This window comes from Mytilus trossulus, chromosome 9 (genome assembly GCF_036588685.1).
Source record: "Mytilus trossulus isolate FHL-02 chromosome 9, PNRI_Mtr1.1.1.hap1, whole genome shotgun sequence".
NCBI classification, from domain to species: Eukaryota; Metazoa; Mollusca; class Bivalvia; order Mytilida; family Mytilidae; genus Mytilus; species Mytilus trossulus.
This window is the reverse complement of record NC_086381.1, coordinates 61,580,011-61,593,742: the sequence shown is the minus strand read 5'-3', so window position 1 is coordinate 61,593,742 and position 13,732 is coordinate 61,580,011.

Here is a 13,732-nt window from a genome sequence, read left to right as displayed (position 1 = left end):
ACGTGTGTATATGATAATAACAGAAAACAAATAAATGTCTTATGTTTAATAATCAATAACACAAACACAAACACACGCATCCGATGTACATACATGTACCAACATCCACAAAAAAAAACAGAAAACCATAACCAAAACTTCATTTCAAAAACTTCAAACTTATATCAAATGATTTAGAGGGAATTATATTATCTCCCAATAATGATCAAATGTTGTGAAAATTAACCAGAATTATCTAACATTGAGCAAACAGATTACATCCCAGCTCCTTTGTTCTAACAGGGTTGATTTGAGCCGGATCACCCCTACCAGATTACCCCAGTTTAAGTTTCTTTTTTATGCATGCTTTCCTTTGTTCTGTAATATTTTGGCGGGAATGTCAAATCCACTATAAACCTTATAATTAATTATACGGAAAAGACTATCTATCAAAATTCATGAGGATAAAATCCAGTGTATATGCTGGAATTCGAACTCAAGACCTTTAGCATTTTAAGCCACGACACATACCATTACACCAGAATGACTGGATACGAACAAATGTGGCAAGTGGGGCCATTTGACATTGTTTGATCATCGTGTTTGGAGGTCATAAGGGGTATACATTATATAGTAATATATAAAGTATATTCTAATGGTTGTGTGTTGTTCTAAACTAGATTTTATGAAATGTAAATGGTTTCTCGTTTAATCTAAAACAGCTGGCCATTGGGGTGATCTTACACTGACACACTGCGTCCTTGGGGGATAACTATTACAGAACTTAGTTAACCAATTCTACTAGTTTAATTTGATATCATAAATTTTGAAAACAAAACATCAACATGCTATAAATAGACAAAAACATTTGCTTTCGACTTATTTACCATGCATATACTTTGACTTCTACAATGTGCAATATTTCTTTGTCTTTAATCATCAATTTCACATAACGTATATCGTCATGTAAGCATTTAAACTCGTCTTTTCATCGAAACATCAGTCGAAGAACATGCCTGTTTTCCAACTTAAAGTAGGTGAAAATGTAATCAATAGTGTCACATCGGTACGTAATCTTGGTGTTTATTTTGACAGCCGTCTTACCATGGAAAAACAAGTTGCGTCTATCGTAAAATCGTGTAAATACCATCTGTGCAACATTGGACGAATCCGACATTTCATCTCTACGGATGCTTTTAAAACTCTGGTTAATTCCCTTGTAACTTCCAGACTTGACTACGCAAATAGTTTACTCCTCGGCGTTAACAAGTGTCAAATTGAAAGGTTACAGAGAGTTCAGAACACTGGAGCCCGTCTTGTTACGAAAACTAGGAAAAGAGAACACATTACACCTATTCTCGCTGGACTGCACTGGCTCCCTGTTGAATTCCGGCCAAAGTTCAAAATCCTTGTCTATACGTACACGGCACTGCAAGGAACTGCCCCGGACTATATACAGGAACTATTACATATCCAAACAACAACTAAGGCACTACGATCAGAGGGCAGCCTTAGACTTAAACTGCCACATGTCCGAACAAAAACGTACGGTGAAAGACAATTTAATCGTGCTGCCGCTACCCTATGGAACAGTCTACCTGTACAAATTCGTCACTCTAAATCTGTTCAGTGTTTTAAAAAACAATTGAAGACATATTTTTACAGACTTGCGTTTAATAAGCTGTTATCTTAATTCTTATTCCTTTAATTTTATTTGAAAATGTGCTGTGATTTCTGTTTTTTGTTTTCTTCGTACAATTTTTATTCTAGCAAAAGTTTTCATGACCATTTCAATTATTTATTATAATCTTTCTGCTAAATTTTAAATATATTTTCGCTTTCTATGTTTTAATATCTTTTTTGGTACTTATTATTGATTTTAATTCTTTTATTTTTCTATCAATATAATAATTTATGTTCATATATCTTTCATATATACGTTTTTAGTTCTTTTAAACATAACATTTTTTATTTCATTTTGTTTTGTGGTTAACTTATTATATTTTTATCATGTATATATATATATGTAAAGCGCCTTAGAGTGATTTTATTGTTATATAGGGCGCTATAGAAATTGTTACTATTATTACTATTAAGAGTTTAGCCGGTCCTACGTAATGAGCACACACTTTCATTTCATTCTCTGTTGGTCCAACAGTTATGTTCAAGTCATGCAGACGTTTTCCTATGATAGACAAATATTTAAATATCACAATATTACAAGTTAAGTCTTATTTTATTTGGGAGCGTATCTGTAATCCAAAACATGAACATCAAAAGCATGCTTAAAATACATTCATTAAAAGTACCATGCTAATTGTTGGAATCTGAAATGACATATGCATGGCGTTCGAATGAGACCAATTCTAAATATTAATCAATTACAGAAAACCAAAAGTTTACCTTCTTTTCGACACCAGTTTTAAGTTCTACATTGTACAGGAGCTGAATATGTCTTTACATGGTGATGATATTTTTTATTAAGATAAATTTGTGGTAAATTTTCTAAATTAATGCGGATTGTGTGTTCTTTTTATCTGTCAATATTCAAAAGTTTACTTAAGAAACACCCACACACGCTATTTAGTGTGCTAGTTTTTCAACGGAGTTTACTTAAAAAGAAGAAAAAAAAAAGGAAATTGATGTTAAAATAATATACAAAAATCGATTTCAAAAATTGAAAGATAAACACAAGCATATTATAATTCTATGTGTGTTTCATTTTGTCTTTGACGTTTCCGGTATTTTGGTTGAAAACCATAGTCTGACTAAACACTACAAATTGAGCACCATTTTTATTTAGGCCGGCACACTGCCTGACATCACACTTTTTACATGGATAAGCCAGTTTGTGATGGTTTGTAAATTACGACATAAATCGAAATACATATTTTTTCAAAGTCAATGCAGTACATAAATTATATTTAATCTTAAATAAGAAGTAGCTATATGTTATTTGACTCTTGAATTGGATTCGTATGGGAACAGCTTCCAATATATTTCAAAATCCAAATAAAAACAAAAGTTGTTCTAGTGCAGACATGAAATAGTTATGAGATATAACATACTTTTGATTTATTTACTGTAACAGTAGAAAAAGACTTTTAAAGCAGAACAGTGTTGACTTTAGCAGTACACATACATGTTTTACAACTAAGTGCAAACTGTGCATTGTTGCTTGCTTCAAGTGGAATTCAGATATAAAACGTGTGTCGTTAGTTATCAAAGTTATTTCTTTACCCCAGGAAAGAAAAAAAAAATAAACCCACTAAGTCTGCCTTTGCTGTCACAAAACCTTAAAAAAAATATTTGAATGAAACAGATTATCCTATTGTCCATTGACAGTCGGACTCTATCACCACTTTCGAAAACCAAGATTTATCAGCAGGAATAAATACCTACAGTTAGGTACAGTCCTAACATGTACAAAGGTAAACACGAAGCAGACTTTCCAAGCTAACTTTAGAAATTTTAAGCAGACAAACGAGCAAATAAACGACAACAGGTGACAATTATGCTTAAACTCGTTTCAAATTGAATAACAAAAATTTTACTTATAAGATCTTTTAAAAGTTTTGGATTCTCATAAATTCTATGTATAACTTTTGGACTAGTTTGATTTCTGTAATTTATTCTTACATACTTTTGATTTTTTAACCCTGTCTGCGCTCATTGCCTATGTAAAATTTAAAATTGTTTATAATCCAGGTACTTTGGATAACTATTGTATGCACATTGAACGACAAATTTATGTGACGTATATAATTTTTCTGACGTCGGACACTCAAGTAGATCCATGTGTTCGTGGATAGGTTTTTGTGTCCTGTTAAATTGTTCCTTTTAAAAGTTTTGGATTCTCATAAATTCTATGTATATCTTTTGGACTAGTTTGATTTCTGTAATTTATTCTTACATACTTTTGATTTTTTAACCCTGTCTGCGCTCATATTTAAAATTGTTTATAATCCAGGTACTTTGGATAACTATTGTATGCACATTGAACGACAAATTTATGTGACGTATATAATTTTTCTGACGTCAGACACTCAAATCAATCCATGTGTTCGTAGATAGTAGATGTTGTTGTGTCCTGTTAAATTGTTATACGATGATGACTGATGTTCCCATATTTTGACTATTTTATTGATTGTGACTGTTTATTTAACGCATCATGTAAATGTAACGGAATTTGATGAGACTGTTATTAAAGTGAGAGGGTTAGCGCTATAGAACCAGGTTTAATCCACCATTTTCTACATTTGAAAATGCCTGTACCAAGTCAGGAATATGACAGTTCTTGTCCATTCGTTTTTGATGCGTTTTGTTTTTTGATTTTGCCATGTGATTATGGACTTTCCAAATTGATTTTCCTCTGAGTTCAGTATTTTTGTGATTTTACTTTTTACTGTAGTCTTAAATCAAATACACACAGTGACTTTAAAGTTAAGGCTAAATGATTTGACATGTGAATGTATGTGTTGAAGACATGTTCGCATGTTATGCATTTATTTTGTTCTACCTAATTTTAAGAAACAAAGTAGGTAATTTAACCACCATTATTTATAAATTTAAGAATAATCCCACAAACAAAAACAACACCAGATTTAGTTTAGAAAATATAAAACAGAAACTATGCATTTGCTTGCAAACATTTATCTTAAAAAAGTATATTTAATCTTAAATAAGAAGTAGCTATATGTTATTTGACTCTTGAATTGGATTCGTATGGGAACAGCTTCCAATTTATTTCAAAATCCAAATCAAAAACATTGTTCTAGTGCAGACATGACATAGTTATGAGGTATAACATACTTTTGATTTATTAACAGTAGAAAAAGACTCTTTAAGCAGAACTGTGTTGACTTTAGCAGTACACATAAATGTTTTACAGCTAAGTTCGAACTGTGCGTTGTTGCATGCTTCAAGTGGAATTCAGATATAAAACGTGTGTCGTTAGTTATCAAAGTTATTTCTTTACCCCAGAAAAAAAAAATGATTACGAAACCCACTAAGTCTGCCTTTGCTGTCACAAAACCTTAAACAAATTATTTGAATGAAACAGATTATCCTATTGTTCATTGACAGTCGGACTCTATCACCACTTTCGAAAACCAAGATTTATCAGCAGGAATAAATACCTACAGCTAGGTACAGCCCTAACATGTACAAAGGTAAACACGAAGCACACTTTCCAAGTTAACTTTAGAAATTTTAAGCAGTTAAACGAGCAAATAAACGACAACAGGTGACAACTATGCTTAAACTCGTATCAAATTGATTAACAAAATTTTACCAATAAGATCTTTTACTGTAGTCTTAAATCAAATACACACAGTGACTTTAAAGTTAAGGCTAAATGATATGACATGTGAATGTATGTGTTGAAGACATGTTCGCATGTTATGCAGTTATTTTGTTCTACCTAATTTTAAGAAACAACGTAAGTAATTTAACTACCATTATCTAAAAATTTAAGAATAATGCCACAAACAAAAACAACACCAGATTTGGTTTAGAAAATATAACACAGAAACTATGCATTTACTTGCAAACATTTATCTTAAAAACAGTTTATTTAATGTCATTCAACTGTCATTTGCAACTGTTTTCTATTCCGTCCGCAATTCATAGTGAAATCAAATCTAAATTAAGAATTATAGGTGAAACTGAAACTACATTTGTAGGACACACATACTAATTTCCAATGTTTATAGGATAGCGAAATTTGTTATTTTGTATTCCTCTAATGTGTATTAATCAGAAGCGGTGAATGTAAATTTTAGGTGACATTTAAATGAGGAATACTTGTGTATAGGGTATTTAATTCCAAATGTTTGCAAGACGATTGTGCTTACATATCTTCCGAATTGTTTAATTCAAGCGTAAGACTCATTCCACCTGAATCGATTTTTTCTATATCTGTTTGGAGTTTTAATTTAATTTCTGATACAATCAAATAAATGTGTCGTAGCGCACGTAGAATACTCACCAATGTAACATTCACATATAGGAGTCTTATCCACTTTTGTATTACCTTTACGAGATAACTGTATTGTATTTGAAGCTTTAAGGACGTTCATCGCTAGTTTTACTGTAGCAAATTTAGTTTACCTGGCGACGCGGGCCCTTATGTCGCTATTTACATGTGAGTTGCCCACCTACGGGTTAACTCCGTACAGACGGCTTCCATTGAGGTGGGCCACCCGTACAATTTCCCTTGGTGAGGTTGCCCTCACTGTTCCCACCACCTTTGCCACCTCATACAGGTAATGAGGGTGGCCATGCCGTGCATTTGGCGGGAAAAAGTAAGGGGCATCACTCTCCAAGAGGATCCTGTAGGGAGGTACCGACCTTAAGACATCCTTCTGCTTGGAGTTGAAGGACCTGACACCCATCCCAAACCCGAAGTACGCATTGCAGTACGAGTCCTGCCACTCCCGCATCTGAGTCATCCCCCCTGGAAGCAATGGAGATGGATCAACTGTAGGGGGGTCACTGCCACGCTCTTCAGGACTCCCAAAACATCACGATAGGCCCGGGCGTGAACCCTATCCAGTCTGTCATCTCGAATGTGCAGGACCACAGGCTGGTCAAAACGACAAGACTGGAGTGCCCATCGCAAGGTAGAGATTTGACGGGCGTGCAATTTATCCTCCACGATGAAGTCCACTCCCACCTCTTCAAGGGCGGACACACTCGGATGAGACACCAGTTGGTGGAACCGGTGCTGAGTGGCGTCCTCAAACTACCCAGCACTTGGGGTGGATCCCCCTCTGCCCCGACCCACCCCGGTTCCAGCCTCAAAGGTACCTGGGGCCAAGTATTCGGGTCACAGAAAACTGAAACCCCTCCAGCCAGCTTGACTGGGTCCAAAGGGGCAGGGTCCAACCGCACCCTAGGAAAATCACCCAAAGATGTCCGGGAAGGCAGCCCCATCTTGCTCAGCGACCTATCCAGATGCATGTGACTGTCGAATGCCTCTGGAAGGTCCCTGCACAATTGGGACTCCACTCCCCTACTCCCTGAGGGATTCCCCCGATGCTTTGATCCCTGTGCCCCCACAGACGAGGATGAGCCTCGTGACCCTAGACCCGGAAGTGACCTGCTTGGACTGGGACACGGGAGAGACATGAGGGAGGGTACAGGCCGGGTAGGGAGGGACATGAGGGAGGGACATGAGGGAGGGAATGGACCTTGGAGAGGGTCATGTGGAACTGAACACCCCAACCTGCCCCAAGGGCCTGTGAGTCCCTGTGTGCAAACCGGGGCCCCCAGCCTTCTGAAAACTCCTGCCTTGGCTGGTGGACTCCCCTGCTCAATAGAGGAGCTCGCCCGGGAAGGCTCACTGGAGCTGAGGTTGACTTTTCCCAGAAAGGCGTGACGTTGATGCCCCTGTAACAGAGCCATCAACTCCAACACGAGGACTGCAGGCGAGTTGATTGGCGACAGCGTGAAGGTTGGCGGAACCTCCCACTGCGCCAATTGGCACACTGTTGCCATGGCTCCCCACTCAGCGCTCAAGTCCTCTGGAGTCAATCCTAAAGTCTCCAGTTGGCTTATCACCCAATGGATGGGGTCCCCCACAGCAGCCCCCCCTAGGGCCCTGAAGAGTGTGCTCAACGACGTGAGGCGCACCCGGGCTAACCCTGGGTCGGAAACTCCCAGGTCCCGGAACACCTCGGCCACGTGCTCCGCTAGGATGTGCCCTTCCAGGCCTGGTCCCCGGGCTTCACAGCCAGACACTGGACAAGACAGTCCAGTGCCAACTGATCCACCCTGCACTCCATAGTGAGGTCTTGCCACCTCACAGGGAGCTGGGGAGCCAGACTGGTCCCGACACCTCTCCTGACCCTGAGCCATTCCCTGGACCCCCTGAGGTGAGGTTGTCTGGAGAGGTGAGGCCGCTGCCATGGCCTTCTTTTTGGCAGCTCTACTCCTTTTATTTGGCTTGGACTTCTTTCTCTTCTTCTTGCTCTTCACTTCCCCCTTCGCCTCATCCTCAGTGGCGCCCTCAAACCCCCCCTTCTGACACCTACCTACCTCTAACGAAGCCCCTGGGTTCCCCTGTACCTCAGGGTCTAGCTGCCTCAGCTCCTCCTCTGGTACACAAACCACCAGTTCCTCCACCATTTCCGTGACGGAGGACTGCATTGGAGAGGATGGCTGGTTTTCATCTCCTGGGGTCTTGTCCTGCTTGTTCTGTTTATTGTTCATCTGAATTTTTTTTACCTTAGAGTGCAGGGAGATCCTAGACACGTGCACTCCTGTGGAGACCGAACATCCCAGATACTGATAAGCGTCCATCATGTCAGCCTCCCTAGGAGTGATGTTCACACATCGTCCATGGAACCATTCCCTGCACTCGTCACATCTGATCATGAGACCCTCATCATCCCCGGCATGATAAAAAAAATGTATTTTCCCTTTTTTTCCCTTGGGTTCCAACTCCTCTTTTTCTTTCCAATTTTTACTTATTACTTGGGCTTGAAGGTTTTTTTGCACCAATTTGGGACTTCCCTATCCTTACAAAACTTAATCCGGTCATGATGGGTCACTACCATTGCTGTTTTCATTTTGACCCTGTAAAGGTATGGAGTGAGACTTTCCACCACCACCCTGGGGCCCTTCCAGGCTGGTGTCAATTTTCGACATTTTCCCTTGATGGGGGCCGTATCCAATTGATACACTAGATCCCCCACTTTAAACCTTTTGACTACCACCTTGAGATCGTAATGCCTTTTGATGCGTTCTTGTGCCGTTTGTAGATTGGCCCTGGCCAGCTCATGTGCCCCTTGGATGGCTTCATCTAGGTCCGATACATATTTTTCTTTATCCTGAATTCCCTCCCCCTGTGGCCCCCTGACCATCAACTCAGCAAGCTGATTGACATATCTGCCCAACATGTGATGATAAGGAGTAAACCCGGTGCTTTTACTGACTGACGCACGGAACGCACCAGCCAATTGCGGAAGGAAAAGATCCCAGGACTTTTGATTTTTTCCCAACAAAGCATCGCACTGAAGCCATCAGTGTTCGATAGCAACGCTCTAATTGACCATTGGAGGACTGGCGGTATGGGGTGGTTCTACTTTTGTGTATTTGAAGCAGGTCACACATGGCTTTAAACAGATGGGATACAAAGTTCCACCCCTGATCAGTGAATACTTGAAAGGGACTCTCGACATGGGAGAAAAATTCCTTCACTGCTGTACGGGCTGTTAATTCAGCGCCCTGGGCGGGGAAGAGGGATACATTCCACCCATTTGGTAAACTGATCGATCATCATGAGGATATGTTCATTTCCTCGTTCCGTTTTTGGAAGGGGCCCCACACAATCTAAATGAACCCTTTCCCTTGGTGCCCCGGCATGATGTTTTACCATAGGGTGGCGGTTTGGACGGGTAGCCTTTTTGTTTTGGCTACACAGAGCACAACTTGCTAATACTGTTCAATCTCTTTCTTCATCCCTCTCCAATAATACCTTGACTTGATCCTTTGATAGGTTCGGTCCCCCTGCAGGAATATCATGACACAACTCCATAAGCTTCTTTCGTGATACTTGGAGGATAACCACCCTGCCTACATCTTCGTTAGACCCTTTCTTGTACAGGATATTATCCCCATTAAGGACAAATAATTCCCGATTTAACCAATAGTTCCTGGTGGCGGGACCGCTAAGGAAGATTCCCTCCTCAGAGAGTTACCCTTTTGTTTTCCTCCATTGAACCACCCATTTTAATTCCAGGCCCTTACTTTGATTTTCTTTTAATTCCTCCAGACTGTATCCCCTCCTACTTCCTGCACCCAGATGTCACCCCCCCCCCTCTGACCATATGGCTAATTCGTCCCCCATCTTAGACACTGACACCCGGGATGTTTGCACCACTGGTTCTCGTGTGTCTCTGGTTTGTGGAATACCATAGGGTCTCTTTGCCAAGGGTATGATATTATTGACATTTTCTGTGAACTGTCCCCAATTTTGTTGAGCTGGGGCACAGTATGTTCATCCCCACAGGGCAAATCTGCTAGAACCTTACTTGAAACTCAGGACAGGGTCCATATTGAGGCAATCGAGATAAAGCGTCTGCATTAGGTTGTTTAGCCCCTGGCGCCGGTGTTTGATTTCCATATCTAACTGACTGATTTCTTCCAACCACCGGGCTAATTGTCCCTGGGGTTCTCTGAAATTGGTTAACCAATTGAGGTTACTATGATCTGTTCGAACCGTAAACCTCCGCCCAAGCAAGTAATGTCTGAATGGCCTAGTGAACCTGACAATGGCTAACAGCTCCTTTCGAATAGTACAATATTTCTGCTGTTCTGGGGTAAGGGTAAAGTTAGCATCGGACGTGGCCCGTTCCTGTCCCCCTGAACCTGCAATAATTCCGCCCCAATAGCCTTGTCGGAGGCATCCGTGTCTAAGATAAAATGATCAGTTGCATTGGGCAATGACAGGACAGGGGCTGGCACCATGGCTTCCCTGAGTCTGTCGAAAGACTGTTGTTGCTCGTTTCCCCAGGAATAGGGGCGTTTTCCGGTTGAGGCTTGAAGGGGTAAAGCTATATTAGTATAGTCTTTTATAAAGGCCCTGTGATAATTTGCGAACCCCAAAAACCGTTCAACTTCCTTTGAGTTCCGGGTTTTTTGCCAGATTTTTACATCTCTTACATATCTCGGGTCAATTTCCATCCCTTCGGGACCTACCACCCTCTCTAAAAATTCTACCTTCTTCCCAAAATAAATCGCACTTCCTTGGTTTTAGTTTGAGCCCGTACGTCCTAAACCTTTCAAATACCACCCTCAGGTTTGTCAAGTGGTCCCCAAAATCCCTTCGCAAGACTAATATGTCATCCAAGAAAGTCAACACTACCCGCCATGTTAACCCCGGAGTACAAGGCTTGTAACCCGGGCGTATGTAGCTGGGGCATTGTATAGCCCAAAATCCATGCGTGCAAACTCAAAAAGCCCATATTTGGTGATAAAGGCCGTTTTTGACCGGTCCTCCTCTTTTATTTTGACTTGCCAATACGCTGAATTGGCATCCAACTTGGAGTACCACACATTTCCTGCTAGGGCGTCTAGGCACTCTTATGCTAAGGGGAGTGCAGAGATTGTGCGGGAACAGGCCCCATTGACCCTCCTATAGTCAACACACCACCTAACTCTACTATCCCTCTTCCGTATGAGGATTGGGGCAGAAGCCCACTCCGATACGGATGGCTGAATTACCCCAGACTCTAACATTTTTTTCCAAATGGGCCTCCTCTTCTTGGGCAAAACCTAAGGGTGTACGCCGCATTCGCTGTTTAATAGGGGTGATTCCTGGTGTCAATGCCATGTTCCAAGGCTGTGAAATGGCCCAGGTCCAAGTCACTGCTAGCAAAGACATCCTGAAATTCCTGTAACAGGGAACACAAGGTCTCCTCCTCCCCTTTGGACAAATCCTCACAGGACCTAGTGAACATCTCTTGTAAGTGTTGGGGCAACGACTTTTCATTAACATCTCCAGCAACCCTCAATTTGCACACTTTAGGGCCCGGGGGTTCCCCCATGTCGACTTCCTGAGCTTAGGCAAGTAAGTCCCCCTTTGAGATAACCAGGGGACTGCCAGTGAGGTTTATCAGACACATCACCGGATCTTGACCCACATCACGTAAGGTTCTGGGTATGAGCAGACAGCCCTCAGCCTTTGCCTCAATGATGTATTCTCGGCCCATGGGTTTGGCCAACACCCCTATTACTCTTTGAACTGAATTTGCTGGGACTGGGTGATTTTTTTCCCTCCCGTACCTCAGTTGTTTGGGGCAATAAACTCGCCTGACCCAGTGACATTTGGATGACCTCTCCGTGAATGGACAATTGATTCCTATGTAAGTCAAGTGAGATGCCCTGCTTCCTTAAGAAGTCTATCCCCAATAGCATCTGATCCCCAATTGGTGCTACATATATGTCCCATGTGAATTCTTGTTTCCCCAACTTAATATAAAAAGGCCGAGCAACAAAACCATCATTTGTAGGCCCTTCCCTGCAGTGTTCATCACCACCTCTTTAAGAATAGGAGGTGGCTCTTTTAAACTTTTGTACGTTTCCTCTGATATTAGGTTAACCTGAGCTGCTGTGTCCACAACAGCATCGACCCTTTGACCCTGGACTACCACAGGCACCCGATACATAGTCCCCCCGTTACTGTCTAATGGTTATCATTTCTCTTTCCCCTTCTGTCACCAAGTCCCCTTAAGCTTCCCCATCACTGTTTGAGCTATCGCACAGTGTTTGTTCCCCTTCCTCCCCAGACTCTTCGTCTTGTGACCCCGACTCAGACATGTCCAGGACAATGATGGGTTCCCTCTTAGGCCCTTCTATTAGGTTTTCTGTTCGAGCTAAGTCTATATCTTTTGTGGACGTTTGGTCTAGTGGGACGGGAGAAAATGATTTAGTGACCCCTAGTTCTTTGGGATGGGACTGTTCCTATTGGCGTTCCTGCACACGTTGGAAAATTACTTCCTCTGAAATGACCCCCCGGTATTTCTATCTGACTGATGGTACCCTCCATATTCATGTAAGAGGGTTTTTGGCTTATCACGAGGTCCTTTATACTCCGTTGTTTAGGGGCTAGACTCAGACCTCTTGAGTCAACCCGTTGGAGTTTAACGGACCCTTGTTGTCCTGGAAGCTTACTTTTTCACCCCAGGTCTAGGATAATTAGACCTTTGGAACTTTGGGCATTCCCTTTTAAAGTGACCTGCCTCCCCACAATGGAAACAACCACCATTACCAGCCCGAGGGGAGGGGCTTCTGGATGGGGGCCTAGCATTATTTCGGACAGCAAAAGATAGCTTTTGTATTTCAGACATGATATTGCAAAGGGTTCCACTTACCCCCCCCCCCCCCCCCCCCCCATCCCCCCCTTTTGAAGGCATGAAATTGGTTCTTTAAATCCTGGACATATTTAGGGGGATGTTCTTTAGAGGGAATTTTGGGAGAAGCATTTTGGGAGACGGGACCTGAAGTGAAACATACAGTATAGTGGTCCCCTGTCCTGCCTCTGGTCTCCGGGCTTACACTTTTGACTTCCTTTCGAGCACTGCAGCCATATATGGCTTGGTGGTTATGTTGATGCCAACGAATTTTATCCACCGCCTCATCAATACTTTTAGGTTTGGCATTGGAGGCCAACATTCCCTCTCCTTATCTGAGGCCCCCTGACACAATCTCATGATGGCTTGTTGGTACATATGATCCTCATGAAGGTGACAGAAGGCTTTTGTGGCAAGGGATTGGACCCTGTCGGCCCAGTCCTCTAAGGTTTCGGCCCCACCCTGCCTGGCAATGTTAAATTGGACTTGGGCTGTTTCTGGCAACTCATTGAACCCAAACTGTTTGGCCAACTTACCCACCAAGTCCTCATAAGACAAGTCATGCCTTCTTTCCACGAGCAAGGCATAAAACTCACTCGGTTTCTCATCAAGGGACCTGCACTCCCCTGAAGACCACCCACTGACCTGGCATAATCGGGAAAATTTGGCATAGAAAGCCTGCCAATTAGTTTTCCCAACAGATATACCTGAGGCTCTTTTGTCGGATTGGAGGTCTAACCCCCGTAGACCCCCTTTGCCTTTGGTTATCTGACCCTCCCATGTTCCCCTGGTGGTCATATGCATCCCGATGAGAGCTTCTTTGGTACACATATACCCGTCTAGGTTCCCCTGACCCTGTGGGGTACCCCATGCTACTGGTGTGCTTCTATGCTGGA